Below are 22,937 nucleotides of genomic sequence, written 5' to 3'. Positions count from 1 at the left end.
TCAAGTTTTGTCTATTCTTGTTTGCAACAAAACCTCTCATTGACTTGAAACTGCAGAACTACCTGTCTCTCTCCCTTCTATCTTGCCATTGCTGGGATTACAAGTGTGTACCATCATGCCTAGAGTTTTTGAGTTCAGTTCCTGTGGCTCTGACTCAGATCCTCACATTTGTAAGGCTTTACCAATTATGTGGTCCATATCCCTTCTGTTGGGGTTTAAATCTCGGCTTGCGTCCAGACAGAACATACCAAGCCAACATGGTTCCACGTGGAGAGGTTTAATGAGAAAAGAGTAGAAGAGGAGAGGAAAGGCCGATCATGAGCACGTGGAAGGAAGGGGGGGGGTCAGGGGAATGGGGAGAGAAGGGACAAAGGAGAAGAGCAGGGAAGAGAAGAGAGCAAAGAGCAAGAGCAGGAGGAGGGGGCAAGCAGCCCCCTTCATAGTCAGGCACAGCTGACTGTTGCCAGGCAACTGTGGGGCAGAGCATACCTGCCTGTTGCCAGGTAGCTGTGGGAGTGGAACTCAGACAGAATACCAACACCTTTCAACAACCCCACCCACTTTACTCCAAAGTCCTGCCCTCACTCACATGCCTGACAATTAGAATGCATTGCATAAATATTTGTTAAGTGAACAGTGAAAATATGCCTTTGGGTGTCTCTCTCAGTGGCTCACAGGGCTACTTGACCTGTTCCTGGATCCACTGGGAATCTCAATTACCACAAGGTTGAATCAGCAAATACGTATTACTGTTCTTCATAGCTTAATATATGATGTTAATTCATTAACAGTGAACTCATGCCAACAGCCTTGTAACACACACTTGAAGGAAGCCTATCAAACAAACCTATTTCCCTGCTAGACATTTCACAGCCTTCTTGTACTTAAGAGAAGGTAACATATGGGTATAGAAAGATGACTCAGTGGTGAAGAGACTAGCCCTCTAGCAGAGGACCTGAGTTCCCAGTACCCACGTTGGGTAGCGCACAGCCACCTGTAACTCTAGTTCCAGACTATCCAGTGCCCTCTTCTGGTCCCCACGCACACTGTACTCACATTCACAAACCTACACACAGATACATAATTGTTTAAATGAAGAGGAGGAAGAGGAAAAAATAGAAGAGAAGAATAAAAAGGAGAAGAAAAGAAGATGATGAAGATCCCCTCCCCTCCCTTCTCCCATACTCCCTCCCCCCTCCCTGCTTCTATGAGGATGCTCCCACTCTCACCCACCCACTCCAACCTCAATGCCCTGGCATTCCCCTACATTGGGGAAACGAGCCTTTGCAGAACCAAGGGCTTTTCCTTCTATTGATGCTGGACAATGCCATCCTCTGTTACATACATGGCTGGAAAGAATCAAAGGGATTAAGAGACTGCTCCACCTGAGGATCCATCACATAAGACCCTTGATTCTTGAGAGTTTGTTTGAAGGTTCTAGCAATGGAGCGCAGCTACTCATATACCCTTGACCGAAGACCAGTCATCCTTTTCAGTTGAGCATGAGCACGCAGCTTCGGAAGGGACAGTTGCACATGGAGTAGTGAGGGAGGAAGGGGACACCCGTCTAGCTAGTCAGGTCAGCCGAATCAACTCTGGCGACCAATGTGGTAACAGATTTCACAGCCAGATTGCCTTCACATCCAAGCCCCTTGATTCTTAGAAAAAGGCAGTGAGTACACTTTTTTTTAAGTACACGGCAAATGAATTCAGATCTGCCTGCCTTTGTAAGCACAAACAATAAGCCAGCTGGGTGGGATGTCTCCAGTGAGTGCTGTGTCCATAATTCAGGGCAGGTAGTCATGTCTTTCCAGGAGCAGAAAGGACAGACTCTCTAGAGAGGGGCTTCTGCCTTTGCACACATATTTATGCCCCAGGGAGTGCTGGGCATTTGACTCAATTGCCTCAAGTAAGGTAACTAAAGAGTGAGCTCTGGTTTCCCCTAATGGCCTATCTGCCGGGCCTTGCTATGAAGACTTCGTCTTGGGAAAAAGCCAACCCTCTCCCTTACCCTCAGAATTTCTAAGGTCGTGTAGCCTCTTCAGGGGATGCATCTCTACTCTCTCCCATCCAGGGATGCTGCAGCTTTAGCCCAGCCCCAGAACCTCGGCTACCGTGCTCCGCTTAAACAAATTCTCTCTCGATCCTGGTTTGTATTAGGTAGAGCTTGTCCGATTCATCTCAAGACCATGTAAACAGTAAACATGGTTGACCAAAATGATAAAAGTAACTGAAATCTGTCTCTATTAACTCCACAGCAGCCTGAAGTTTTAAATTCTCCTCTAGATCGTTACTACTGGGTTACAATAGCTCCCACTCCTCTCCTCTCCTGTCCTCTCCCTCTTTCCTCCCCTCCTCCCTCTTCCACAGCAATAGGTTTCTTTTACGATTTGGGGTACTGTATCCTGGGACTTTCACCATCGGAAAACTGCATATGAATATAAGGCCAAGTAAAACTGGGCCATCTATGGCCGACTGTGCCATCACTGCAGTTTGAAGCAAGCAAACAACTTTTTACTCCAGAAGCACCCACAAATACTGAAGATCTGGAGGCTTCAGTGTGCCGTTTCTCTCTCTCTCTCTCTCTCTTTCTCTCTCTCTCCTAAAAGATGTATTTATTTAAGTATATAAGTACAATGTAGCTGTATTCAGACACACCGGAAGAAGGCATCTGATCATCTGATCCCATTACAGATGGTTGTGAGCCACCATGTGGTTTCTGGGACTTGAACTCAGGACCTCTGGAAGAGCAGTCAGTGTTCCTAACCACTGGGCCATCTCTCCAGCCCTGTCAGTTTCTCAAAGCATAAAGATGTTCTAAAGCTTCTTCTGTCTTTGGAGTCTCTTCTATTCTTCGCAGTACGAGGTACTTCCCATTTTCCCTCTCTGGTTTTTCTTTCCTTATAACTTTTGCCTCAGCTGGTGTGAGGCGTAAGTCGCTCTCACAGACGTGGGGAAGCAGGTAATGCAGAGGCAATGTCTCACAAAAGAAAAATGAGTCAGTGCCGGGCTCCTCCATTACCACGCTGCTCTTGGGCGTCTGTCAGGAGAAGAATGGGGTGTGTTTTGAGCTGTCAAAATCCTCTGCTTTTTAGAGGTAGGCTGATGGAGACAGTCAAGCAAAGCAAGGGTTAATTTTAAAGAAAGCATTCCATATTCTAATGCACTGCTAGGGCTCCATGCTGTTCTCCAAACCTGTTTGGCTCACCGGCTCTGTCCACGTGTGCCCTTCACTCTAACCTGACTTCAGTGTTAGCATCTTTTTATACTTGTTTTTTTTCTTTTCTTTTCTTTTTTTCGGAGCTGGGGACCGAACCCAGGGCCTCTACCACTGAGCTAAATCCCCAACCCCTATACTTGTTAACCACTTCATTTCAGAGAGCCCTCATCCAGCCGCTCCCTTCTCTACACTATAGCAAGCAGCACCTTCTCTAATTCCTATTGGATTATAAACAAACTGTCAGTTCTTTACCAGAAACACGGTATGTTAAGCTATTTAAACATTCCTTGAATAGATGAATGAAAGAATGAATTAATGATCTTTTAGAGATGATGCAGTATAGTTATGCTTTCGTCAATTAAAAAATAATTTTGGTGAAATTTCCCACTAAATAAATGTATTTCTTTTCTTTTTTCTTTCTTTTTTTTTTTTTTTTTTTTTGCAGTCTAAAGATTTAGGTCTTCCTTGAGTTCTGGAAAATTCTCTTAGTTTTTCTTGTTCTATTTCCTTCCCTACCATCTGACTATCCTCTCGCTCGGGAATGTCAGTTTTATCTATGTTAGAGCAGAGCTGCTTGCCTGAGCCTCTCCAAGTTCATTTCAGGCTTCCATCCGTTCGTCTGCTTGTATTCAGGACGATTTCTGTATGTGTTCCGGATAAGCCGTCCTGCAGAACAACTGAGCCCCACAAAAGGAAGGTTTATTTCTTGTCTACCTCATAGTTTGCTGCAGGCTGCAGAGTTCTGGATGGAGGACTTGAGGCCCCTTCTTCTCTCGTTGGTGCTGCTATCAATACGTGAGGACCACAGCCTTCAGGGAGGAGGACGGGAAGCCAGGGTGTGTAGTGCTCAGGGCTAAAACTCACTTCCTTTCATAGCCCAGTCCCATGTCCCCAGTCTCAGTGCCAAGACGGCCAGGAAATGGAATTTTCTTGTGTGCTCTGGAGGAAACATGCAAGTGGCAAGTGCATTCCCAAACTTTATCATATTTGGTTAATTCTTTCTTCCAAAAAAACTTACTCTCTTTTTTTTTCCTAATGTAACCTACTGAGTTTAAATTCCATTTTCCATCATTTGGAATATATAAAGTTTAATAGCCTCCTATTTATCTAATAATGATATTTTCTCACTTGTGGCTAAACACATTTGCTTTAAGCCTGTTAACAAGTTACCTCATTTATTTCTGCTTCCTTAGATGCAATGTGCCCAGTTTGTTGGCTGTGCTAAGCAGCTCTTAATAATGTAGATATCATGGTGTGCTTTGTAATTTTTATTTGAAAACTGTTCGTGCGTGGGAGTGTTTTTCCCCATGCTGGTCCTCTCTGTTGGATGCTTTCAGAATTGCCTCGGACAGATCCTCTGAGATGCCAACATGGAGCCAGGTCTCCGTATCGGGGACTAGGCATTTTGCTCCATTGTAGAACACTATGTTGTGTGGTATACCCACGGATAGCAAAGGCGTTATTCCCATTTTTATATCCTAGTCATTGTTTCCCATTGTCCCAGAAACATGATCATGAAATTTTGAGGTAGCCCCAAGTTCACTTGTGGAGAGTGTGGGCTCTGGCTTTTGCTTCTCATTCATTCCCAGGGAGCTTGGTCACTTTATACTGACGACTTGGCCTACACGTGTAGCTGGCCCATTTTTCTTTTCTTGTACGGCATATCTCAGTTCCTGCCACCTTTTCAGAAGGCCTGACCTACCCTTCCACCTGAATTAAGTGTGCTAGTGTCTTGGTTACCTGGCACACGTACTCTGTCACAGTTATCCGTGTCTTCTTGACTAGACTGTAAGAACTTTGAAGGTAGATTTTATTCCCTATGTATCTTGCTGCCCCAGTGCCCAGCACAATGGCTGTAGACTAAAGATACTTGGTACTGAAGAAATTAAATTTGAGATGTTTTTAGGACGTCTCAAGAGATCCAATTTTAACCATAGCCCAGAAAATGAGTCCCTAGTCCTACAACATAGTGTTTGTGGAAGATAATTTATGGACGTAACCGAAAGGCGTGCATTTGGACTCTGTAAATGATGCCCTGGTCTGCCTGTTTGTATGGTAGCTTGCGCGAAGCCTTGCGTTTGCTTTCCTCTTGCTCTTCTGAAGACATAATTGCTTCTTGGTTCCATATTTCTGTTGCTCATTACACTGTTCCGTACCATTTCATCCTGAAAATAAAACAAAATAGGATATTTAAAATTAATGACGCAAAGCGTCGCTCTTCCCTCTCCCCTCTCTCTGTCTCTGAACTACCTCTAGGCGGAATTAGCAAATGACTTGAACACAAGCCATTCTTTTTATTGGAGGCGGCTGGGTTTCATCAGGGCGAGAGAACTCACTGGTTAGAAGGAGCGCCTCGGAGCTTCTTCCCTGAGTCGCTCAAGTGTTCATCTACCCTACTGCCTCCACCTCACCCTGGCAAACTCATGATGGCTGCCTCTGTATGTAAGCTGGAAAGCCAATCCAATGTCTCCCAAACCAGGTAAGCGAGAAGGTGAAGTTTTTAAAGTGTGGGCAGAGTAGATCCTTCAACCTACAGAAGTTCTCAGCAGAATTTTTCCTCAAACACAAAAATCAATTGTCAGGAAAGCAGAGAGAGAGAGAGAGAGAGAGAGAGAGAGAGAGAGAGAGAGAGAGAGAGAGGGAGGGTGGGAGGGAGGGAGGGAGGGAGAGAGAGAGAGAGAGAGATTGTTATGGGTAGATCTGCCTTCAAAAAATGCTCAAAAAGCCAGGAACCCAGGTATGGTGGTGTATACTTTTAATTCTAGTGCTTGGGAGGCGGAGGCTGGTGGATCTCTGTGAGTTGGAGACCCAGCCTGGTCTACATAGTGAGTTCCAAGATATCCAGGGCTACATAGTGAGACAAACAGACAAACAAACAAATAAATAAATGTAAAATGAAGAGTTTTCTTCCCTGCTCAACCTCTCCCTCCCTCCCTGTCATGGGTTCTTCCTCTTCTTCCCTCTCCTACTTTCTTCTCCTTCTCCTACTGCTCCTCTTCCTCAGTCAGCAAGGTTTTAACTTGTTTCCAAGACTGGCCTGGAACTCACTCTGTAAACCATCCTGACCTCAGATTTGCTGTCTGTGTCCTGTCTCAGCCTCCCGGGTGCTGGAATTAGAAGGATGAACCACTGTACTAGACCTAAGACTTTTCTTTTTCTCTCCTTTTTTAAAGATACTTTTGTGTGTGTGTGTGTGTGTGTGTGTGTGTGTGTGTGTGTGTGTGTATACACTGTCACTATCTTTAGATATACCAGAAGAAGGAATCAGATCCCACTATGAATGGTCAAACCACCTTGTGGTTGCTGGGAATTGAACTCAAGACTTCTGGAAGAGCAGCCAGTGCTCTTAACTGTTGAGCCATCTCTCCAGCCCGACTTTTCTTTTTCTTAACTTTAATCGATCTAATGGAAAACTGTATAAAGCCACAATAAAAGTACGTTTGACTATATATATTAATGTTTGTGTATAAATGAAGCGATTTGTATCAGTGATTCAAGTGTTGGGAGTCACTTTGCCGCTTCTCTGAAGCAGAGGGGGAAAAAGAGAGAGAGAGAGAGAGAGAGAGAGAGAGAGAGAGAGAGAGAGAGGCTGAGTCAAGGCGGTCAGGGCCTGTTGGCAGATTTCCTGGCCCGCTAAGGTGTGGAATGATAAGAGGAGGTGCACCTGGACTCCAGGCTAAGGGGTGAAAATTCTATTGACCTTGGTGGAAGGTACAGAGGTTTTGGGGGGTAGGAACAGATATCTTGTGTATATTTTAGCAAAGTTGTTTGGTAGCTTGTGGCTTTGTTTCCCACCTCACTGAAGTATAAGAAGGCTATGAGAAATACACACGCTGCTGGCTAGTATTCGCCAAGCAGCCCTCTCAGATCTGACTGTTGCATCTTTTTTCTATCTTTCCCATCATCAGCCTCGCTTCCCCCTCAGAGGACTGTTTGACTTTGTACCGGCTGGGCTGGTATGCACAAGGCAGGGGAAGAACTATTATTACTTAGTTATAAGCTGGTTGTACTACCCATGAGGTAAGGTAGTGCTATTTGGAAGTAGAATTTGACTAATTGGACATGCGCATTGTGAACTCCATTGTGATGATTAAGTATAACTGATATACAAAAGGGGAAGGGAAAATGGAATAATAGCAAGTGACCAGGCAAGCCCAGAAATGGCAGAACAGAAGCGAACAAAGAACCAGAGCAATGAATAGAAATCAACAAAACTTAATGCAACCATACCAACAATCATCATGGACACCGGCAGCCCAAATGCACCAGCCAAAGGACAATTAAGAGTCTGTACTCAGATCAATAAGAGAAAACAAACTACAGGCTCTGTATGACAAACCCACTTTAATCATAAAGCCACCCAGAGATGAAAAGGAAATGGGTGGAGAATGATCTACCACGCGGAAACCAATCACAACAAACAGAACAGTGCTGATCTTAGAAGGTAACCAGTAAGGAGAACTCTTGCAAAGATGAGCTGAAGTCATCAGTTCTTAATGCGTGTGCACCTGGAAACAGAGCATCAAAACACGTGTGTGAAGTGAGAGGAGGAACTAGAGAGGCAGAAGCTGTTCAGAGTTCTCACTGCTCATGTAGAGGACCCGAGTTCAGTTCCCATCACCCACATCCGCATGCTCATGGGGACAACTCCAGTTCTAAACACACACACACACACACACACACACACACACACACACACACACACACACACACACACACGCTTTAAAATGAAAGACTTTCAAGGGGGAAAAAAAGGTGATTTCAATACCCTTCTATCAAACATAGATACAGCAGGCAGAAAATCCAGTAAGAATTTGATTGAACTCAAAACGCTGCCAATTGGCTGGACATAATGGGTTACCTGGTCCAATATGTCAGAGTCTACATTCTCCTAAGAATCATATGAAGTATTCACCTAGACAGAGTATATGCACTTTAGCAAGTATAGAAGAATATGAATCCCATAATCTCGGCTTTTAGACCACAATGAACTTAAACTAGCAATCAAGAAAAGAAAAACAGCTGGAAAAATCCCAAAATTCTTTGAGGTTTAAAAAACATACCTATAGATAACACAAAGCTCAGGGGCTTAATCTCAAGAGAATTAAAAAAAAAAAAACCTCAAACTGAATGAAAACAAAACTCAACCTACCAACTTGTTTGGGACACATCAAGAATAGCTCTAAGAGTGGGATCTGTGTTAGCAAAAATTGGGGTGGATGTAATCTAAAACCTTATAATTAAATTTTTGCCTCTGGAGACTAGGAAAAGAGCAAATTAAATTCAAAGTAGGTAGAACAAAAGTAATAAAAATGGGAGAACAAGGGGTTGGGGATTTAGCTCGGTGGTAGAGCGCTTGCCTAGTGAGCTCGAGGCCCTGGGTTCGGTCCCCAGCTCCGAAAAAAAAAAAAAAAGACAAAAAAAAAAAAAAAAGAGAGAGAGAGAGAGAGAGAGAGAGAGAGCAATTAACAAAGACTATCATTGACCGCTCTGCCTACAAACTGGATGACCAAGAGGACACTGACTCCTTCCTTAGAAACCACAGTCTGTCAAGGTTCATCCAAGAAGAAATAGACACTCTGAAATGGGCCATATCTGCAAAAGAAATGTAATCAATAGTTAATAACAGACATGTTACAAAAGAGTCCACTGGCAAATTCTACCAAATTTAAGGAGGAAACTCTACTAAATGTCCTATAAACTCTTCCAGGAGCCAGAAGCAGAGGGAAAAAGTTCCTCATGTGTTCTACCATCCAGCATCACCTTAGTACCAGAGCCAGACAAAGACCTTACACAAATATGAAACTATTAACCGTGGTCACCCAAGAAAGACACATGTAAAAATTTCTGACCACATTTTGAAAAACTAAAGCCAACAATATTCAAAAAGAAAAAAAGGATTATGTACCACGGTCAAGGGAGACTTATCCCAGATATGCAAAGCTGGTTCTACATTTAAATATCAGTCTATCATATCAACAGGGTAAGAGGGAACAGTCGGGTTGGGGATTTAGCTCAGTGGTAGAGCACTTGCCTAGCAAGCGCAAGGCCCTGGGTTCGGTCCCCAGCTTCCCCCCCCCGCCCCCCAAAAAAGAGGGAAAACAGTCATCTCGACATATTAATAGATTCATAACAAATGGATAATGAGAAAAACTTTTAGCAGTTAGGACTAGAGGACAAGGTCTTTACCTTGACCCTGTCTATAGAAACCCTACAGGTAATGGTGAGAAACCTACTTAACGGTGAGAAACTAGCCTTGTTCACAATGCAGTGTGAACACGTGGGCATCCAAATGTGAAGAAAGCAGTCAGGATACAATTCCTCGGCTCTTCCTAAATGTAACTTGAAGTAGATCTCAGAGCAAAACCACAATGTTCCTGGAGGCAACACATGAGGGAGTCTGGGCGACTTTGAGTTTGCCTTGGTTAGTTGGAAGCGACATAGAAAGCACATTTGTAAGAGAAGAATGAGCTAGACTTCGTTAAAATTAAAGACTGTGCCTTGTCTAAAAGTCCAGTCAAGAGAGCAATAAGAAAAACCATAGGTTAGGAGAAAACAATTGCCAAAGATGGTCTGATAAAAGTCGGGGACCCAAACTTTTGGGGGGACCCCTAGAACTCAGCAAGGAGCCAAGGGGCTTAAGCTGTAGATCCCCAAAGAACGCAGAGGGTGGCAAATAACTAGAAAAGACGCTCCACACTGCGTCACTGGGGAAACACAAACTAGAACAGCAATGGGAAGAACCCAAGGCTAGAACCTAGGACCCTGAGGGCAGGCAAGGGGGATTGACAGCGTGTGTTCCCAGTCAGAGGGTCAATGGGCCAAGTCATTTACAAGACAATCAGCTCGACTACTCTAAGCAGGTAAGCCGTGCCAGCAGCAACTGCACGGAGGAGTTCACTCCAGGAGGAAAACCAAGGTTTCCCTCAGTGGATGACTAGATAAAGACATTTTAGTATGTCTGGGTGATGGGGGGAAAGCTAAAACACATACTACTGTTTTGGGGGTGCAGATCACAGGTATGTTTAAGACCTGGTGTTTAATACACCCCCCCACACACACCCCATATACAAAATTACTAAATTGAAGAAACCCATCTAAAAAGGCTCTATCCTATACTATTCCAAATATTTGTGTTTCTACAGAAGGTAAAAGTATGGCTGCTTTTTATTTCTCCCTCTGCCTTGGAGGTGTCTTTCCCCTAGTGGCCACAAGATGGCTGCCAGTAGCCTTGGATAATCAGGCACATTCTTTGTGCACTGAAGGTAAAAGGTCCCTAGGTCAGTTTGTGAGGAAGAATAAGGATGTTCTCTTCAGAATCCTTGTCAACTACGTTCATGGGTGTTGTGCTTTTCTTCCTCCAGCCATGGGGTAGGAGGGGCTGTGCTAGTTGCTTGTTTTTAGACCGGACTGTGGAGTCAGCCTCCATCAAGAGCTGACGGCCTGGTTTTAATCCCTAAAACAGACATTGACCTCTGACCTCCACATGCATGCTATGGCCCATGTGTTTTTCCTTCCCCTAACCCCAAATAAATATTTTTAATAAAAATATCTTACTCTTGAGACACACACACACACCACCACCACCAACAACAACAACAACAATACAACACAACACACAGGTGAGGAGAAAAAGATCAGAGGGTGGGGAGAATGACTTGAACATGTAATAAATTTTTATAAGAAGAAGTCATGTCTTGACTCTGACCCTGCTCTACTAGCTCTTCTCTTCATGCCATTGCTTTCACTCAATGCTTTAGCCCCAGAATGATCTTTGTGTCCACTGCTGTACTGTCACTCTTGGGTGACACCTGTCACATGATAATCGTCACTTAAATTTAAAGTTCTATTTTTTTTTTTTTTTTGGTTCTTTTTTTCGGAGCTGGGGACCGAACCCAGGGCCTTGCGCTTCCTAGGTAAGCGCTCTACCAGTGAGCTAAATCCCCAGCCCCTTAAAGTTCTATTCTTAAGTTTTCATTTACTTATTTGTGTGTGTGTGTGTGTGTGTGTGTGTGTGTGTGTGTGTGTGTGAATGTGTGCATGAGAGAGAGAGAGAGGAGACAGAGACAAAGTTGTGAGCCTCCTGACATAGGTGCTGGGAACTGAACTTGGGTCCTCTGGAAGAGCAGCAAGTGCTCTCCAATACCCAGCCATCTCCCCTGAGGTCTATTCTTAACTCTCCTTTCCCATGTCTTTATCATTTTACCTTTTAAAGTGTTAAGACACTTTCTGTATGTAGCCCAGGTTGGGCTCAAATTCATGGTTATCTTCCTGCCACAGGCCTCGAACACGTTCACCTTTTTTTTTTTTTTTCAAGAAAAATACTATTTTACTAACCTCTCTTAAGAAGTATGTCTGAGGGTCTGGAGAGATGGCTCAGTGGTTAAAGATCACTGACAACTGTTCCAGAGGTCCTGAGTTCAATTCCCAGCAACCACATCTGTAATGGGATCTGATGACATCTTCTGGGGTGTCTGAAGACAGCTACACTCGTATATATAATAAATAAATTCTTTAAAACAAAAATGAAAATATGTCTGAGACAGGCACCGAGGCACACGCTTCAATCCCAGCATTTTGGAGGCGGAGGCGGAGGCGGAGGCATCTCTGTGAGTTCATGACCAGTCTGGTCAACATAGTGAGTTCCAGGACAAACAGGAGTACATAGAGAGACCATGTCTTGAATTTTAAAACAGTACATGTCTGAAATTCTACAACAATTGAGATACACACGCAACAATATACGTGTTTCTCTCTCTCTCTCTCTCTCTCTCTCTCTCTCTCTCTCTCTCCACACACACACACACAAACTGGAGAACGAGTGAGAGCGAGAACGAGAGAGAGAGAGAGAGAGAGAGAGAGAGAGAGAGAGAGAGAGATTTTTCTCTGTGTGGCCCTGCCTGTCCTGGAACTCACTCTGTAAACCATGTTTTCCTCTAACTCAGAGACCCGCCTCTGCCTCCCAAGTGCTGGGATTAAAGGTGTGACTAGCACACCTGGCCTGCACTGATACATTTTTAAGCACTGGAAACAATATACAATATACAAAAGACATGTTTAATCTTTCTTTTGATATTATTTGCCAACCCAGTCACAAGAAGTCATAAGAACGAGGCCCCGTATTGAGTATATCCCAGTATATCCCTTGTGTTTTACAAAAGAGCAAAACAAACGACACCCTCCCCCCCAACCCCCCCCCCCCCCCCCCCCCCGCAATTTGTTGCCTGTACCTGAAGGAAGGCTTAAGTGGCCAGGATAAACAGTGTCAAATAACAGTCAATCACCTGTCTCTGAAGTGGGGACCACAGGAGAGCTCCCCAAGTTTGGTGAAAGTAGTGAGTAGTGTTTCAAACCACAGTTTCCAGGACTCTATATACCCCCCTTCCCCACCTTGAGCCTAACTTTTCTATAACAAGGCTTAATTATTTGCCATTTTAACTGATACCCGAGTGATCCATAAACACAGTTGAGATCCACGGTTACGGAGCGTTTGCATCATAGCTTACCCACAGGCAAATTACAGCATGCAGCACAATCAACTCGGGCTTCCGAGCCTGGCTGACCCACTGCTCACTTAGCCAAGACAGAGGTAGGAAAAGCAGCCAGGTCTTGGTCTGAGCAGATGGCACCTTTAGGAGGCCTGTCCCGCCTACAGCCAAGCCAGTAGGAGTAGATGTGCTTGGTCACGTGACTTATAAGCATCTGCTGTGTTTTCTTGGGGGTGGACAGGGGAGGAGAAGGGTCGAGCTGCGGGCGAGTAGAGGGAAGGATGAAATAGCTTAGGAGAGGTCAAGAGAGCTGTTGATATTATATATATATATATATATATATATATATATATATATATATAAATCATACTGACCCAGTTATATTAACAATCCCTTTATTCCTTCCAATGCATATGTCCTATATGTAGTCAGGTATAAAATTGCATGCCCACTGCAATTACTTTCCTCTGTAGCTCCATTTTGACCCTGGCCTTTATGAAAGCTCTTTGGGTATTGTGTTGGAGGTGGGGTGGAGAGAGGGAGAACACCGTGGCAATAAGCTTCAAGCACTTCTATAAATTAGGTCATTATCGTATGAATGGCTAGCTGTGATATATTGGTGGGTTTGGAATCAATTTAATGGTGAGCACGTTTGACTGGAGTGGAAAGGAACAAGATAGAAAATAGAAGAGAACGAAATAGACCAGCAAGCACTGTGGGTAGCGTAGGTGCGTGTGCTTACAGTGAGTGGACTGCAAAATCCCCCCATCTGTGACCTTAACAACTTTGTCCAGGTATGATTTATTTCACTTAAATGTGAAGTCTAAAAGAAGTCAGAGAAACAGCAGAATGCCGGTTGCTAGGTCCTGGGAGAAGGGGAATCAGAGGTGTTAGTCAAAGGGGACAAAGTTTCAGTTAGGCAAGATTGGGGCAGTCTGGAGACCCACTGAATAACACCAGGCCAGATCAACCCTACTGTGTACATACTTAAAACTTTGTGAAGAGAGGGCTGAGGAGATGGCTTGGTTGGGAGAGTTCTTTCTTGCCTGCAAGCAGGATCTGAGTTCAGATCCCTGGCACAAACATAAAAAGCCAGGCATTGATCGTGTCATGCATCTGTGATCCCAGTGCTGTGAGGCAGAGAGGGCAGATCCCTGGGGTGCTTCGGCCAGCCTGGCTGAATCAGGAAACTACAAGTACTCTGAATAATAATAATAATAATAATAATAATAATAATAATAATAATAATAATGTGGAAATGATTGAGGAACATACTCAATGTCAACTTTGGGCCTGCGGTTGTAAAAATATAAAAAATTTAAAAAGTGTGGTTGTCTTTTATCCCCACTAGATCACGCACTGCATTGCCCCCCCAGGATATCTGCTGGATATCTTGCCAGAAGCACACATTTCAATTCCCTGGCAGCCCAGACCCACACTCCGCTACACTTAAATCTACACATGAAAGAACACACAACACAATAACCTTAGATCCAATTGATAAGATATAATTGCCCACCTAAACATACAAAGCCCAGTACCATCCATCCATTAAGAACATTTGTAACAACCTGTAAATACACAGAGCGGAATCTTAACGTCACCTGCCATATTGTCCTGCCACGGCTTCTCTCCCTCTCCCTCCTGTCTCTTCCTCCATTCCAGTCTCCTCCTCTTCCTTCAAACTTCTCTCCCACCCATCCTTCCTTCTCTTCCAATGACAGGCCTCCTTCTATCCTGTACCTGCCCCTCACCTGTACTTTACAAATTCGATGGGAAGAAGGTTCTGGTGAAGTCACCTGAGTCCTGAGTATGTGACTAGGCAGCTGTCCTTGGGGCAGTGGAATTAGCATCAAAATACAGATAACTCCAGGGCAAACCACAGCACAGGCCTCCATATGTATGTAAACACATGAGCACACGCGCTTACGTGATCGCACATACAACTGTGAAGAGGATAGATGCTACATTAGGTGGTATTTTACTGGGCTAGAGAGAAAACTGTGACATTAGAAGAAGTCATGGGGGCTGGAGAGATGGCTCAGAGGTTAAGAGCACTGTCTGCTCTTCCAGAGGTCCTGAGTTCAATTCCCAGCAACCACATGGTGGCTCACATCTATAATTAGGTCTGGTGCCCTCTTCTGGCCTCAGGCATACATGCAGGCAGAAAGCTGTATGATGTATACATAATAAATAAATAAATGTTTAAAAAATTTAAAAAAAAGAAGAAGAAGTAGTCATGGTCAGAGTGCAGCTCCTGCCGAGTCCTTAGTAGAGGTCACTTCATTTCAGGTCTCCTAACCCAGAATCCTCTCTACCTTCCTGTCTACCATCTCTGGGCATGATTCTGTTGGTTGCAGGATTTCCATACAATTTCATTCCTAATGAATGAACATTGGCTTGTGTGGCATTATTTGCTCTGCTACTGTACTATTGGGGATTTGGCAATTTCATTTGTAGCTAACATATATAATTCTGTTCCAAATATTCTTATAATTAAAGTTTTGTTGTTCCTACGAATCACTTATATGGGATACATTTTCTGGCGCGGTCTTTTTTATTTTGTGGGTCTACTACAGAAACTAACTGATTTATACTTCAGCAGTAACGATCTCCCAAGTCTCACTGCTGCTGGATTTGATCATTTATCCTTATACTTGTTTATCTGATATGTGTTAAATGGCCCTTTATAATTGTTTGCATTTGGATTTCTTTAATTAACTTCCGACACTTAGCGTTTCAAATGTTGGCTTAATGTCGGCATTCCTGATGTTTGAAACTGGCTATGTGTGTCCCAGCCCCTCTGGGAACCTGGTTCAAATGAGCTCAATATATTTTAGATGGCAACTTTAAATATGCTGCCATGGCTACAGTAAACACAGTTTCTTATTCCCTTGCCTCTCTCTCTCTCTTTTTTTTTTCTCTTGATTTTGTGGAATTCCATTATTCCAAAGTTTTATGTTTTTATATCACTGAAACTGTCATTGTTTTTTTTTTTTTTAATTTTGAAAACTTCCTATTCTTTACATCATAAGCAAGAATGGGTGTTATAAGTAATGGTTTAAAAACACTGTTTCAAGCTTTATAACGTGATTTTTAAATTCTCCAGTACACAGACACAAAGTAATTAAAACGAAGCAAAACAAAAACCCACCAAACCCCCCTTTCGTGGAGTATCAACTTGTACGTTAAGAAACAAGTGTGAGGGGTTGGGGATTTAGCTCAGCGGTAGAGCGCTTGCCTAGCGAGCGCAAGGCCCTGGGTTCGGTCCCCAGCTCCGAAAAAAAAAAAAAAAAAGAAAAAAAAAAAAAAAGAAACAAGTGTGGTGGGGTTGGGGATTTAGCTCAGTGGTAGAGTGCTTGCCTAGCAAGGGCAAGGCCCTGGGTTCGGTTCCCAGCTCCGAAAAAAAAAGAAAAGAAAAAAAAGAAAGAAAGAAAGAAACAAGTGTGGTAAGGTTTGTTCTGGGTGTGCTTCTGGTATCTCAGGGTCACATTCGACCTGTGGCCACTGACTTTTGTCACTGAAACCGGCTTTGATCCCCCAGTCCTCCTGATCTCCCTGCTTCCCTTCACCCCAAGTGCTGGGATTATAGGCAAGGACTGCCGTGCCTGGCTCATTATAAATTTTTTACTAATACATTTTTTTATCCTTTTTTTTTTTTGTGAGTTGTCTAAGAACAGTATCAACTAAGAAATTGTAAGAAATATAACACTTGGGACAGCAAGATGGCTCAGTGGGCAACATGGTGACAACTTGAGCTTGAGTCCAGAAACCTGCATGGTAGAGGAGAACCAACTCCTGTGAGTTGTCCTCTGACCTCCACATGCATGCTGTGGTGTGTACACAGATACAGACACAGACACAGACACAGACACAGACACACACACACACACACACACACACACACACACACGGTGGGGGGGCAGTGAGAGGGGAGGGACAGAGGGAAGGCAAAACCTTCAGGTACCACTCTGTGCCCACTGCATCGAGAACGGAGGGTGGGCGAGCACCTTGTTTTAGCAAGCCTCCAGGCAGTTCTGACACCAGCTTTTACCGGAATACAAACTCAACGGCTTCAGCTGCACTCACTTCTAACTTGGAATTAATTGGTACTAGAAATCATCTTTCTTCGCTAGGTGATTCCCCTGAGGTCTACAGAATAGCATTTATTCCGTTTATCAAAATACCCCGTGACAGTGCCTCTCCACCCCCATCCTTGTCAGCACAGCCAATTATACACGGGCGTCTTCATCTGCAGCCCTACTCTCAGCTCCCCTCCACTCCACACCCACTAGGACTTTCTACTTGTTAGGGTTTCCGTGAGGATGTTCTTCTGGGTGCCCTCCTGGGTTATTAGCTTTGTAATATTATGTGTGTTTTTATCTTTGCTTATGAAGAATCTCTCACTATGCTTTCTCATTATTTCCTGTTCTCTGGGGTCTGTCCCTGGTGTCTTCATCGTTGATCACTTTCCTTCGCTCAAGGTCAGTTTTGAAACACTTTTCAGTAATGATGCGGGCTGACAGAAGAGAACGGTCTTAAAATATTAAGTTAAAACATCAGAGGAAAGTTCAGAAACTTGGGTGGGGAAGGGGAACCTGCAGAAAATATCAGTGTTGCTAACTGGGAATACCTTGAACACTTTCAAAGGTCCTGATGTTGATAGGGTCAAGGAAGCAGCTGGGGTTTGGATCCTAGATGGAGACACCCTAAAGTGGATTCTATCAGTTCATGTGGAGTTAATTGGGCTTCCCCCCACTCCCCAAAAGAACCTGGCCAATTAGAGTCAGCTTCAAATATACCAAAACTATTTGGAACAATTTTTCAAGATACTCTCCCAAAGTTTCTTTCTTTTTTTTTTTTTAATTTCTCCCAAAGTTTCTTAAATTTTATTATTTAAGATACTAGAATCCTTAAATCCTGGCTGTCAAGATGGCTCAGTAGTAAACACACTTGTGGCCAAGCTTAGAAACCTAAGCTCGATTCCCAGAACTCACAGTGCTACGTTTTATAAAAGATAAGGGGAGAGGGGGATTATGTTCTATGGAGGTCTGGGGAAAGGGGGTGCCTCAGTGGGTCCATGCTGAGGTGTCCCTTCCCCCTGAGGGACCAGCCACACAACAGTATAGTATAGAATAGAGTTTATTCAGGGCATGGGGAGGGAGTTAAGAGGGTAGTAGGGCAGAGAGAGAGAAGTAGAAGAGGAGAGGAGTAGAGGAGTAGAGGCTGGCTATGAGCATGTGGAGAGAAGGGGAAGAAGGGAATGGGGGAGAAGGGACAAAGGGGGAAGAGGGTAAAAGCAAGAGCAAGAGAGTGAGGAGGGGGCAAACATCCCCTTTTATAGTGTCAGGCATACCTGGCTGTTGCCAGGTAACTGTGGGGGTGGAGCTTAGACAGAATGCTAACGCACGATGGAAGGAAAGAACTCATTCACATAAATTGTTTTCTGATCTCACTCTGTCTCTGTCTGCCTGTCCATACATCCATCTGTCTGTCTGTTGTGCTTATCTCTTTTTCTCTGTCTCTCGTGCACATGCATACACATACATCCACACATAAATGTAAAAAGAAAACATTGAGCTCCCTTAAGTGGACATGCACAAACTGTAAATTCCGAAATCTGGATGAAAACAAACACACCCAGGGAAACCCTGTTCTGCCTCAGGGAGCTGCCGTGCTCGTTTCTGGACACAGCCCTCTGATCAATGACAGACTCTGAAGTTACTGGTTTCACCCTGTCTTTAAAATGTTTTAAATTTTACTATGTCAAAACACAAAAAGAAGCGGATAGGTGTTTTTTTTTTTTCTCTTCATGCTTTGGACAAGACCAGCAAGTGCCTTTATTATCTGTAATTAGTTTAAGGTGGTACCAGGATAGTTAATTCAAGACTGGCATCTGGTTCAGCTGATAAAGGCACTTGTCAGGAAGCTTGGTGACCTAGTTGGAAGGAGAGAACTTCTTCTGAGCTGGAAGGGGAGAACTTCTGAGTTGAAAGGAGAAGACTTCTCTAAGACGGTCCAGTGACTGAAAGACTGTGAAGGACTAGAGTTTTTGGTCTTTGTGCTCAGCATGTGATTTTGTTTCTCAGGTCTAGTTCCCCGTGACTGTAAGAGGGTAGGTAGCTCATGTGCCCAGCTTCATCCCCTAGCACCAAAAGCAAGGAAAAAGTCTCCTCATCCATCAATTCTATGAAGAGGAAACTACTCACAAAACCACTCAGCTCCTGGAAGCTTCCATTCTCACCTGACAGTCTCACCTGGTGAGGAAGGCAATGTCATCAGTTAGCTGTCATTGGCTAGCCACCATGCAGGACTCTGTTTCAGGAGGATTTCCATCCTAAGCCACTCAATTCAGTAACAATAGCCATTCTGATAACAATTCTCTCAGTGAGAAGCACAAAGAGAAGCTGTTGGTTGGAGAGCAAGTGTCCACCATAAGCGTTGTACACACGATAGTATCAGACAGGAGAGCTTCAGTCCTTGCTGTATTTCAGCCCCTGAATCAACCATCTCGGAAGCACCTTGAACTTATCACAGATAATAAAGCACTCAACATGTAAGCAAGCAGTCTCTAAACAAGTACAAAACCAATCAATTTCTTCTGTATTTTGACATATTGATTTTTTAAATTTGTTTAAAATACTTAGTGAAATCAATAGATTCACACAGCCTGTTATTTGGGACAGAGCTGTGTCCATAGACAGTTATGGAGGTTGGATGGACAGCTTCATGAAAACGGGGCTTCCCTGGGTGTCTGTATTTGTCTTCAGCTCATTGCAATCTTACAATTGGACATGACCAGTTCATGTGTGAGTGTGTGTGGGGCCGTGGGGGGTTTGAATTGTATGAAGTGTGTGTGTGTGTATGCACATGAGCTTGTAGGCATATGGGTCTGCACACAGGCCTGTGGTAGCCTTTATCATGCTTGAACTTGATGCCTCAAGCCACTTGGCATAGCTTGTCTAGCCAGGGAGTTCTTAGGAACCACCTGTCCCCCAAATCCTATGGTTACTGGCACACACAGCCATGCCTGTTTTGTTTTGTTGTTTTTGGTTTTCTATGGATGCCGGGGATTCAAACTTAGTTCCTCATACTTTCAGGTACTCACTCCTGTGCCAACTCCCCAGTCCTCTGGTTTAGGCTATTTTCAATGGGATCTTCTGTTATAGCCAAACTAACTCACACCTTTAATCCCAGCATTCAGAAGGCAGAAGGCGAAAGCAGGCCAATTGCTAGGAGTTCAAAGCCAATATGGTCTATGTATCGAGGTCCAGAACAGACAATATTACATAGTGAAATCCTGTCTAAAATAATCGGTAAAAATGTTTTCATAATCTAGGAGAGCAGACTTTATTACTGAGAATAGGTTTTGGTTTAAAATCAACAGAAACTTCAACAGAAACTTTAGCTTCCACATACCACCCTTCCTCAACTCCCATTTCACCCTTTTGCTAGAGTCTGGTGTTAGTGAGGCTCATTTGTTAACACCCATAGTCCAATGCTTAAAACCCATGACCACATTAAGATTCTATCTGTCCATCCCCCATATTTTGATAAGTGTGTGATGGTGTACATCTTTTCTTATAATACAGATAACAATCTCACTGCCGTAGAAAATTTCCTATGTAGCCAGATATAGTGTTGTATGCATTTAGTCCCAGCACTTGGGAGGCAGAAGTGGGTAGATCTCTGTGAATTTGAGGCTAGTCTGGTCTACATAGTAAGTTCTAGGCCAGCCAAGGCTACATGGTGATATCTTATCCCCAAAACAAAACGAAATTCTCTATTCTCCACCTATTTACCCAAGATGGTTTAAATACGCTTGGCCCAGGGAGTGGCACTCTTTAGAGTTTTGGAGTGGGTGTGACCTTGTCGAAGGAAGTGTGTCACTGTGGGGGTGGACTTTGAGACCCTCCTAATTGCCTGAGAGATTCAATTTGCCTTCTGGACAAGATGTAGAACTCTCAGCTCCTCCTGCACCATGTCTGCCAGGAAGCTGCCGTACTTCCCGCCATGATGATAATGGACTGAACCTCAAAACCAGTAAGCCAGCCCCAATTAAATGTTGTCCTTTATAAGAGTTGCCCTGGTCATGGTGTCTGGTCACAGCAATGGAAACCCTAAGACATCACCCCATCCTCTATTCCTGGTGACAACTGATTTTTTTTCCTAAATTGTCTCCATAGTTTAGCCTTTCCAAGAATGTTACACAGTTAGATTCACACATAACGCCCTTCCAGATTGGCTTTAAAAAAACTTAGCAATAGGTATTTTAAGTTTCTTTCATGTCTTTTTGTGACCTAGTAACTCTATTTTCAACTTGATTTCTTTTCATCACTGAATGATATCCCATTGTATGAATGCACCAAATTCTGTTTATACATTCGCCCATTGACAAGACATCTTGGTGATAATCTGTATTTTAGAAACTAGGAATAAATCTACTATAAAAAAATACATGTGCAAGTTTTAATGGGTACATATGTTTTCGGTTTGTCTGAGCAAACAGCAAGAAGGGCAATTGCTGTATCATATGGTAAGAATGTGTTTACTTCTTTACTTTAAGAAACTGTCAAATTATCTTCCGAAGTGGTTATACCATTTTGCTTTCCCACCAGCAGCGAAGGAAGAGTTCCCATTGCTCTGTGTTCACACTGACATTGGTGTTGTCAGTGTTTGGGGTCCCAGCCATTCTGACTGGCACAAATTCGAAGCAGGCTCTCTGCAGCTTCTCATTGTTGCTCTAGCTTCCACTCTGGTGACACAGGATGTGGCCCACACTTGACAGTGTTTCTATGCCATCTGTAGATCTTTTTATGGTGATTTATCTGTTCAGATATTTTGCCCATTTTTAAGTTGGGGGATGTTTATCTTCCTACTGTTGAGCTTCAAAAGTTCTGTGATATAACTTAGATGCCAGATCGTTATCAAATACATGTTTTGTAAATATTTCCTCCCAGTTTAAGACTTATCTTTCCCTTTTAACTGTCTTTCACAGAGAGCTTTTTAATTTTAACGAAGCCCAAACTTGCTTCTATTTTCTTTTAATGAGGCCTGAGTTCTGTGTCGCATCTACAAAAATCAACAAAGCAGACATGGAAGTTCATGCCTGTAAACCTAGTACTGAGGGACTGAGCCAGACAGTCGAGAGTTCAAAGCCAACCCGGTCTATGTAACAAGACCTCATCTCAAACAAAACAAGACAGATCCAACAAAAACAATTAAAAAAAAAATCCAAACATCATCAAACTTAACTGTAGAATGTTCTCTTACATTATCTTCTATAAGTTTTATACTTTTACATTTAACTCTACAATTTATCTTGAATCAATTTGTTTCTCTGTGAAAGGGGTGGATATGCGGGAAAATTTATTCCGTGTCAGTGCCCAGTAGTTCCAGCATTGTTTGACCGCTGAGAACATCATTTCTCCCTTGCAAGCCTTTGTTCCCTTAAAACATCAGCTGATGTGTGTAGATAGATCTTTCTCTGGGTTTCCAGTTTTGTTTCCTTGATTTTTCTGTGCCAGTCTTTCAACAACCCATTGCCTTGATCGATGTGAGTTTGTAATTAAGTCTTGAGGTTGACTAGTAACCAGCCCCTCCCCACCCCCAGCTGTATTCTGTTTTCCTTTTGCCTTTCCATGTACGCTCTGGCAGGGCAGCGTAGAAAAGGTCCTTTACCTTACCTGTTCACAGGTGAGCTGGAGGCCTCACAGCACCGATGGCTGGTTCAGCATCATATGTAAATCTACTCTGTTGCTGCTAACCTTGTATTTTCCATCCTACCAAGTCTCCAGACAACACACCAAGCATGTGTATGAACTAGCACCAAAATTGGTTTCTTAGCTAGTGCACGCAGCTTGTACACACGGCAGGACCTGGTGCTTCCCAGAGATATGGGCCTACTGCATAGCAACTTGCTGATATAGCTAACAGCACAGTTCAGAGCAACTGGGAAATTAACAGCTTGGGATGTTGAGAGAGCTGGAAATGAGGATGAGGATGCTGGATGGAAATGAGACTGATCTAGCTGTCGGTGTGTGTCTTTGCTGTAAGACCCCATAGTGGCCTTACCTCAGGGGCGCAACCCACAGAGCACAGATTGACAAAGTGACCGCTGCAATAGCATGAGGGTATAAGGTTTTAATCCACATACGTGGGGTTGCTTATCCATGCAGGGAGAGGCAACCCCGAACCCAAAAAGCACACAACTTTTATTTGTTACAGAG

This window comes from Rattus norvegicus, chromosome 8 (assembly GCF_021556685.1).
Source record: "Rattus norvegicus strain SHRSP/BbbUtx chromosome 8, alternate assembly SHRSP_T2T, whole genome shotgun sequence".
NCBI lineage: Eukaryota > Metazoa > Chordata > Mammalia > Rodentia > Muridae > Rattus > Rattus norvegicus.
The sequence above is the reverse complement of the archived record's forward strand: the minus strand, read 5'-3'. Positions refer to the sequence as shown.